General features: G+C 45.0%; 1 protein-coding gene across 1 annotated transcript in view; it reads left to right on the forward strand.

Annotated features, from left to right (window-relative positions):
- Positions 1 to 8,982, forward strand: part of Pigl (phosphatidylinositol glycan anchor biosynthesis class L) — a 62,952-nt gene that overhangs the window by 41,661 nt on the left and 12,309 nt on the right. The gene's annotated exons all lie outside the window — the stretch shown is intronic.

Genomic DNA, 8,982 nt, shown 5'->3' on the forward strand with positions numbered 1-8,982 from the left:
AAAAAAAAAAAAAAAAAAGAATCATAATATAAATATCTGATATGCACACTATCTCATCTTCAATCCCAAAGGGGTCGAGACCCACAGGTTGAGAACCACTTCTCTAGACTCCACAGACGTTGCTGACCCCTGCTTTCAAATGTTGGGTCCAACCTTTTAGCTTAGATCCATTCTCCTTGTACTTCCCTGGTTCTCCTGTGCTCCCGCAGGAACACTGCAGGATGGCCTCAGCAAGGAGAGACAGTCCCTGCCTCCCTAAAGGTGGGGAGGAGCCAACTGCTGGGCTCCAGCTAAGCTTTCAGGCCCTGGGCCTGACAAAGCGGTTACACTGAACCCTGCTGACCTTTGCCCACTTTAGATGACAAAGGAAGTAATTAAGTTTAGAAAAGTGCCTGACCTGGGTGGAGGAGGGGCAGTGATTCTGCCAGCACTGTGCTACACAAGCCACAAGACCAAATAAGGGTGTGTGAACCACTTCCATCTGTAGGAGAGTTCAGAGTGCAGTGTGCAAAAGTAGGACTTGGTTCTCAGGGAGATAAGTCATTACCTAACCCTGCTGGAGCTCTGCTGCAGCATCCGCCCCGCACGCTTCTGCAGAAAGAGGCTCTGTCTGAGGGAAGACAGAGCAAACCTCCTCTGGCTAGTAGAGTGAGTGTAGAGGACCCCCTTTCTTATACCTACTGACTGGGGGAGTCTACTGCACCACAGATTTTCCAAAGTGTTTCCATGGCACTGCTGAGGGACGGTAAAAGTACCAGTAAGGAGGAGTCACTAGAATGTGTGGAGAAGGTCGGAGTTTGAGGATATTTCACTATTAGAAAGCAAGCGTCACAGGCTGAGGCCAGCTTGTTTACTGACCACAGAAGTCCAGGGTGGAGCTGGGAGTTGGGAGTATTTTCTGTTAGTACTAACACAGTTTGCTAAGTCCACCCTCTTCCCACTCTCAAGGGCTTGTCAGTCTTCCTCTGCTGCACTGGAGGGTTGCCAGAAACACGGTCCTCCTCCTCAGAGGCGTGAGATGCCCTCAGCTCCACCAGCTGCCGGTGTGTTTCAGCAACCACTAGCTGCTCATGCCGCCTGCTTGTCATACTGCCTCCCTGGCTTGGAATTCCTGACCTCTTGGCTCTCCTTTCTCTGGGAAATTCCTTCATCGTGCAAGATTCCCAAACCTCAGCCCCACTGAGCATAAACAGTGACCTACATCCATGTTTGGATATAGCCCTGGGCATGGCACATAAATGCGTACTAAGTCCATGTCAGTTAAATTCACACTGAATTTGTTCTGAGTCTTGCACTGATGTTTTGGGGCCCCTGGCACCCTTATCTGCAGATACCCACTGCTGTCCGACAAGCCCATGGCTCAGGCTCACCCCACCACCTGCTTTCTAGATCAGGGCTTCTGTGCCATCTCAGTCCTGGAGCACCTGGAAGTCCGGAGAGCATACAGGCTACATAGGAAATCTGCCCTCTGTGTAAAGGTCCTTACAGCTTTTTAGACACCCATGGGGTCTAACAAGCCCTGTCCGTAATTGCATCAAATCAATGAAACCAGCCTCCCTTCCCGCTTCCTTCCCTCTGTGGCTCACTGGGCCCCCCGACAGTCCTTGTCTCTAGATTACAGTGAATTGGCTTCAGTCTGAGCTCTGCTTCCTGGGACTTGGGTATCTCAAGACTTCAGTCTATTGGGAGCTTTTCCTTTAGGGACTCTCCCACTTGACTGTCTTGTTTTGAAAATTCACTTTCTTTTCATATTTCTATTCCTCTTTCATGTGAATCAATTCTTTATGCGCCAAGCAAAGGTTTAGGGGCCGGGGCTCTTTCTGGTGTACACATTAACATTCCATGTCACCGGGCAGTGGTGGCACAGGCCTTTAATCCCAGCACTTGGGAGGCAGAGGCAGGCAGATTTCTGAGTTCGAGGTCAGCCTGGGCTACAGAGTGAGTTCCAGGACAGCCAGGGCTACAAAGAGAAACCCTGTCTCAAAAAACAAAAAACAAAATCAAAAACAAAAACAAAAAACAAACAAACAAAAAAAACCATTCCATGTCTTGGGTATATCCTCACTTTCATTGAGAACAAGCCCATCAGTCTGTGTTACCTTTGCAAACCACTATTCAAGAGGTTACAGAAATCACCCCCTGGTGGTGAAGCTGCAGAACTGCCAGCCCTTTGGTAACTGAGGTGACTGTAGGTTAGTTATCTCTACTTGCTTGAACAGGCCTTTAAACTTCTCCACTTCCTTAGTAGCATAACTTTCTAGAAATTTAGGGTCAGACTCATGGTAGCCATTTGAACTCTGCCTGGGCCCTTTTCCACGGGCATCTTGCTTTAATTTTGTATTTCTTGCATTCTTTCTGAGAATCCAAAAAATAACATTCTATTTTGATAATTTGCATTCCTTCCTTATAATTTGCCTGTTTTCCTTACATATTTTTTCTCTGTTTTAACCCAGGCGGGCCCCAAACTTGAACTCCTGCCTCAATCTTCTGAGTCTGATTCAGCTTCCAACCATCTTTAAGGTTTCTTAGCTTCTACCGGCATATATTAATTTACACACTAATGAGTTTCATTTTGACATTCTCAAACATGTATTCAATGTCCCTTTATTGTTATCAGCCCCCATGGCCCTCCCTCCCTTGAGACCCCTTCCCTCCCAATGCTTCTCTCTCTCTTCCCAGCTGGTCCTTCTTGTCCATGTCTTTCTTTTTGTCTCCTCCTTTTGTTTGTGTGTTGGACCCAATGGGTTTACTTAGGGTTGTTTTCAGGGTGACGGGTTATTTATAGGAACACAGGCACCTTGCCAGTGTGTACACCACTGGAGAAAATGCCTCTGTCTCCCAACAATCATTAACCCCTCAGGGGTGGGTAGGGCCTGATGGGTTAATGATCATCTAAATTCCTGATGATCTCTACCTTATGCATGTTTTATGCTCGTAATCACAAGGGCTGAGAGTTTAAGAATGAAATGTCAGGCTGGGTGTGATGCCGGAGCCTTTAATCTCAGCACTCTAGAAGCAGAGGCAGGCTGATTTCTCAGTTCTGTCTGCATAGAGTTCAAGGCCAGCAAAGGCTACTTAGTGAGACCCTGCCTCGGAAAAAAGAAAAAAAAGAAAGGAAGGAAGAAAGAAAGAAAAAAAGAAAGAAAGAAAGAAAGAGAGAAAGAAAGAGAGAAAGAAAGAGAGAAAAGAAAGTAAATGTACATGTCATAGCATGTACATAACATAACAGCTCTTTATTTAAAAGATTTTTTGAAATGTATATATGTATATCTGTATAGGTATATGAGCGTACAGTGTACAGGTGCCTGTGGAGGCCAGAAGGTGGCATCAGATCCTCTTCATCTAGAGTTACAATCAGATGTGGGCTGTCTAACATGGGTGCCGGGAACTAGAACTCACATCCCCCAAAAGAGCAGAAGACACATTACTCACTTCTGAGCTGTCTCTCTAGCCCCCTTAACAGACTTTTTTTTTTTTTAAAGATTTATTTATTTATTTTATATAAGTACACTGTAGCTGTCTTCAGACACACCAGAAGAGGGCATCAGATCTCATTACAGATGGTAGTAAGCCACCATGTGGTTGCTGGGAATTGAACTCAGGACCTGCGGAAGAGCAGTCAGTGTTCTTCTTTTATTTGTTTGTTTTGTTTGCTTTGTTTGTTTGTTTGTTTGTTTTTCGAGACAGGGTTTCTCTGTGTACCCCTGACTGTCCTGGAACTCACTCTGTAGACCAGGCTGGCCTCGAACTCAGAAATTGGCCTGCCTCTGCCTCCCAAGTGCAGGGATTAAAAGCATGCACCACCACCACCAGCCTCCAGTCAGTGTTCTTAACCGCTGAGCCATCTCTTCAGCCCCTGAACAGACTTTTTAAAGGGATATATTTATTTCTATTTTATGTGTATTAGAGTTTTATCTGCATGTATATCTATGTGAAGATATCAGATCACCTGGGACTGGAGCTACAGACAGTTGTGAGCTGCCGTGTAGGAGTTGGGAATTGAACCCAGGTCCTCTGAAAGAGCAGTCAGTTCTCTTAACAGATAAGCCACCACCCCCAATAGTGTTTTAATGATTATTTGGGTTGTGATGCACATTGCCTCTTTGCCTGACTTTGCATGGCCTGCCTGCACAGCCTTGACCTCACATTGAGGCACAACCATCTGTAACCATCTGTAATCCAATTCCAGAGGATTTCATGCTCTCTATGGCTTTCTCAGGGACCAGGCACACAAGTACACAGACATGCATGAAGCCAAATACTTATACATACAGTATCCTCAAAACATTTTTAATTAAAAGAATATTTTATTCAGGGGTGTTTACGTACGTCTTTAACCTCAACAAGGGAAACAGAAACAGGTGGATCTCAGTGAGTTCAAGGCCAGCCTGACCTCTGTAGTAAGTTCTAGGCCAGCCAGAGTTACATAGTGAGACCCTGTCTCAAAATAGAAGCAAATACTTTGTTTTTGAGGGTGGACAAGTTGGCTCAGCAGGCAAAGATGCCTCCTGCTAAGCCTGATGATCCAAATTTGATTCCCAGGACCCACATGGTGGAAAGAGGGAACCAACTTCCAGTGTGTCTGCTGACCTCCATACACACACCATGGCAGGCACTCATGCACTCATGAACACCTACATGTCTACATTCACACAGAATAAATAAATGAAACACAGTTTCTTAGAAAAAGGACGTTTAAGTAGTCCTCAGCTTCCTTTGAGCACCCCAGTGGAAGTCAAGCCTTTTCTGTTCAGTTTCCTTTGCCGGCTCTTTCAGGATTTCAAGGTGGATCTGGGCAGGAGGGTCTCTGAATCAGAATGGTGAGGTGCAAGGCATCCATCACCTTGCACTTAGTCATGGAAGATTTTAGGAGCTCAGAGGTAACTTTGTTGCCCTTCCCTGGAGGCTTCCAGAAATATGGACTTGGATGGTAACAAATTGCAAGGGAACTGCTTTAGGGTACCCATCTGCTGGGGCTGGACAGGTGGATCAGCGGTTAAGAGCCACTCTTCCAGAGGACCTGGGTTTGATTCCCAGAAGTAGAGCACTCGCCTGACGGGCATTGGGTTGGTCCTCAGAAGCATGCACACACATACACCCCCTAGGGCAGGCATGATGTGTGTTAGGCTTACTAGCTTTTCCTTTTAGCTGGTAAAATGCACAGCTCTGCACCCCAACCCCGCCCCATTCCCTGTTATTCTCCCCCACTTTTGTCAACAGTTTCCACCTACTCTTCTTAACAGGGTTCTTGAAAGAATTACTCTACATGCATTCTCCTCACTTTACCTTTGACGAGGACATTGAATTTCACTAATTTTTTGGGGGGGTGGGTGGGTGTCGAAACAGGGTTTCTCTGTGTAGCCCTGGCTGTCCTGGAACTCACTCTGTAGACCAGGCTGGCCTCGAACTCAGAAATCCTCCTGCCTCTGCCTCCCAAGTGCCACTGCTTGGCTGAATTTCACTGATTTTTATCACAAGGAAATATTGAGAACCACATACAAAGAGTTATATGTGTTGGGTGCTTGTTATAATTTTAGTACAATAATAAACATAGGAAACAACCTAAATAATTGATCACGAGGAACTTTTTAAAAATTAAATCCAGGGGCTCAGTGTTTTAGGGCACTGACTGTTCTTCCAGAGGTCCTGAGTTCAATTCCCAGCAACCTCATGGTGGCTCACAACCATCTGTAACGGGATCCAATGCCCTCTTTCTGGTGTGTCTGAAGACAGCTACAGTGTATTCATATAAATAAAATAAACCTTAAAAAATTTTTTAAAAAAATTAAAACCAAAGCTTAGAAAATGGCTCATTGGGTAAGAATTTCAAAACCACAGTATCCATGTTTAAAAAAAAAAAAAAAAAAAAAAAGGCAAACATGGCCACACATGCCTGTAATGCCAGCAATGTAGAGGGTAAAGTCAGGGTTTACTGGCTGCAAGCCTAACTCTCAGTTTAGCAAGAAACCCTGTCTCTAAGCAGGACTCTCAGTGTCCTCTCTGGTCACTGTGCATACGCATGGGTACATGCTCCTTCATATATGTGTACCCCTCACACAATCACACAGACACATACAACATCACAATCAACTCTAAGTTAGCAAGTACTTCCTTGCTGTAGATATCAGAAGCCCCAGTATGGTAGAAGCCACTGTGCCACCTGAGACAGTATATGGCTGACTCTCCAAAGTCCTTAGTGCCTGTGCCCCCTTTTGTCACTCTGTTATATCTTTCTTTCATACCTGATTATTCTCTGGACCAAAATGGCTACTATAATTCTAATCAGCATGTATGAACTCCAGCCATCAGGAAGAAAAGACTGTACAAAGAAAACTGGACACAGGTCATTCACCAACTGTTTCTTTAGAGTCCAAAGACTGCCTCCAACACACCTGTTCTGCCAGCACTGTTACCCAAGCAGAACTCCTACTCTACCAGAGAAGATAGAAATCGGGCAAAGGTTATGCCTAGACCCAGGCTTTGTACTAATTAGAAGTGTACTATCGGCAAAGGATAACTCATTTGGTTTGAAAGGAGGTGTGTGTGTGTGTGTGTGTGTGTGTGTGGTGTGTGTGTGTGTGTGTGTGTGTGTGTGTGTGTGTTTGCTTGAATTTCTCTTATATTTTCTTACATTGAATTGGAGAGTGGAAGTTGGAATAACTTGCAATCTGTGCCCAATCCATACACTTTTTATTTCAAATCCGTTTTTTGGTAGCGGTAGAGTTTATTCTTGAGACAGAGTCTTACTCTGTAGCCCAGGCTATCCTGGAACTCACTATTGTAGCTAGGCTGGCCTCACATTCATGAAGATCCTCCTGCTTCAGCCTCTCCAGTGCTAGGATTAAAGACGGAAGCCACTATGCCAGCCAGCCTTTGGTTTTTTTGTTTTCTAGGAAAGAGTTTTGCTGTGTAGTCCTGTCGGTCCTGGAACTCAGTGTTGCCCAAGCTAGCCTCAAACTTGCAGAAAATCCTCCTGCCTCTACCTCCTAGGTCCAAGGATTCCAGGCATGTGCCAACATATCCAGTTGGCGTGCGCCACCACCACCTGGCAAGTGCTATCTTTCTAAAGTTCTCACCAAGAGGCCAGTATAACTTCCTTTGGTTTACCTATATAAAAGTTATATCTCAACCAACTGGTATTCGTTAAGCACTCCTTAATGAAAGTGCCCTGCACACGGGAGGCACGGGTTCTTACTGTTTGTTTAAATAAATTGTCCTTCAACCTGAATTATACCAAGTATACAAGAAATAGCTTTGTTGCCGGGCAGTGGTGGCGCACGCCTTTAATCCCAGCACTTGGGAGGCAGAGGCAGGTGGATTTCTGAGTTCGAGGCCTGCCTGGTCTACAGAGTGAGTTCCAGGACAGCCAGGGCTACACAGAAAAACCCTGTCTCGAAAAACCAAAAAAAAAAAAAAAAAAAAAAAAAAAAAAAAAAAAGAAAGAAATAGCTTTGTTCTTATATATTTAACTTTAGACAGACATCATACACACCATAGTTGATGGGGTGTGGGGACAGTGAAGGATCTTATTTATACACAAGGCTGATCCCTTGGCTTCTGGGAAATGAGCTGGGTCGCAGCTGACTTTGGTGCAGATTTTGGGCAATATGGTATCAGCCACATGGAGGTGGAGATCAACCAAAGGCAATCAGTCAGTCACTGCTAAAAGTCACTCTGAACACCAAAGCTCGGCTGAACTCTCCTGGTTGACAGTGCTGCCATGCTTTGCGACATATTGAAGCTGGACCAACAAGTCCTGCCTCCACAGGAAGCACCGTGGGATCTCTGCCTTAGGTGCCGCTTCCTTTGTCTGACTTTAACCTATACCTTTGCTTAATCATGCATGGAACAATTGTTAGTGAGTAGTTGATGTATTTCGAGTGAATTTGTTGATGGTTTAGGGAAACCTCTTTTCTTTTTTTTTTTTTTTTTTTTTTTTAGATGTATTTATTTGAGTACACTGTAGCTGTCTTCAGACACACCAGAAGAGGGCATCAGACCCCATTATAGATGGTTGTGAGCCACCATGTGGTTGCTGGGAATTGAACTCAGGACCTCTGGAAGAACAGTCAGTGCCCTTAACCATTAAGCCATCTCTCCAGCCCCTTAGGGGGGGCTTCTAAACTTGAAATCAGTATCAAAAATCAAGGCAGGGCTCAGCAGTACAGGCAATCCTAGGGATCTACATGGTGGATCGTGGGAGGAGAGATCTAATTCCTGCAAGCTGTCCACACACACCCTGGTGTACATGTGTATACCCCCCAGTAAGTAAAGAAATTTACTTTTAAAAAAATGGAGTCAGTGTAAGAGACTGTACAGCCTCACGCTCCTTGTAGAAGACCTAGTGGAGGAAGTTGCACTGAAGGGGGTGGGGGCCTGGTACTGGATGGAAGGTGCTAGTTAGACAAACACTTAGAAAAGAAAACTATTAAGTTAATAAGAGGCCCAGAGTGGACATTCCAGTTAATGAGAGAGCAAGGTTTACAGCCCTTGATGTAGCAAGGCTGGATTTTGTATCCATTTTGTTCCTCTCTCTAAGCCCGGCCTCTACTTGAAGGCTCTTTATCATGCTCCCTAGCAGAAACATCTGAGTGTGCTGACAGAACTGGGCTCTCTATAGAAAGCTAGATGAGCTGGGTAGAGGTCGCCAATGAATCAAAGGAAACAATGACGATGAGACTCCTTTCATTTTCCTGTTGAAAAACCTTGTGACTCTCCTTGGTCCAGAATTCTAGGTCAATTATTGGCCCCCACTGTAGGAAGGTTGTATTGGCAACCTTCCTGGTAAGGAGCAAAGAGAGCTGCGTGTGTTGTGTGTGATGAGCCTGAGTTTCTAGTAGTTTTCTGTCTGTAAACTTTATTTCTTTAACTGAAATCTAAGTAGAGGACTCCCCACACTGACAGAATTCCTCACACACCCACTGGGTCTCAAAAGGTTATTCCAGCCCAGGTGGTGATGGCGGTGGTGGTGATGACAGTGGT

The sequence above is a fragment of the Mastomys coucha genome, unplaced genomic scaffold (genome assembly GCF_008632895.1).
Source record: "Mastomys coucha isolate ucsf_1 unplaced genomic scaffold, UCSF_Mcou_1 pScaffold5, whole genome shotgun sequence".
Lineage (NCBI taxonomy): Eukaryota > Metazoa > Chordata > Mammalia > Rodentia > Muridae > Mastomys > Mastomys coucha.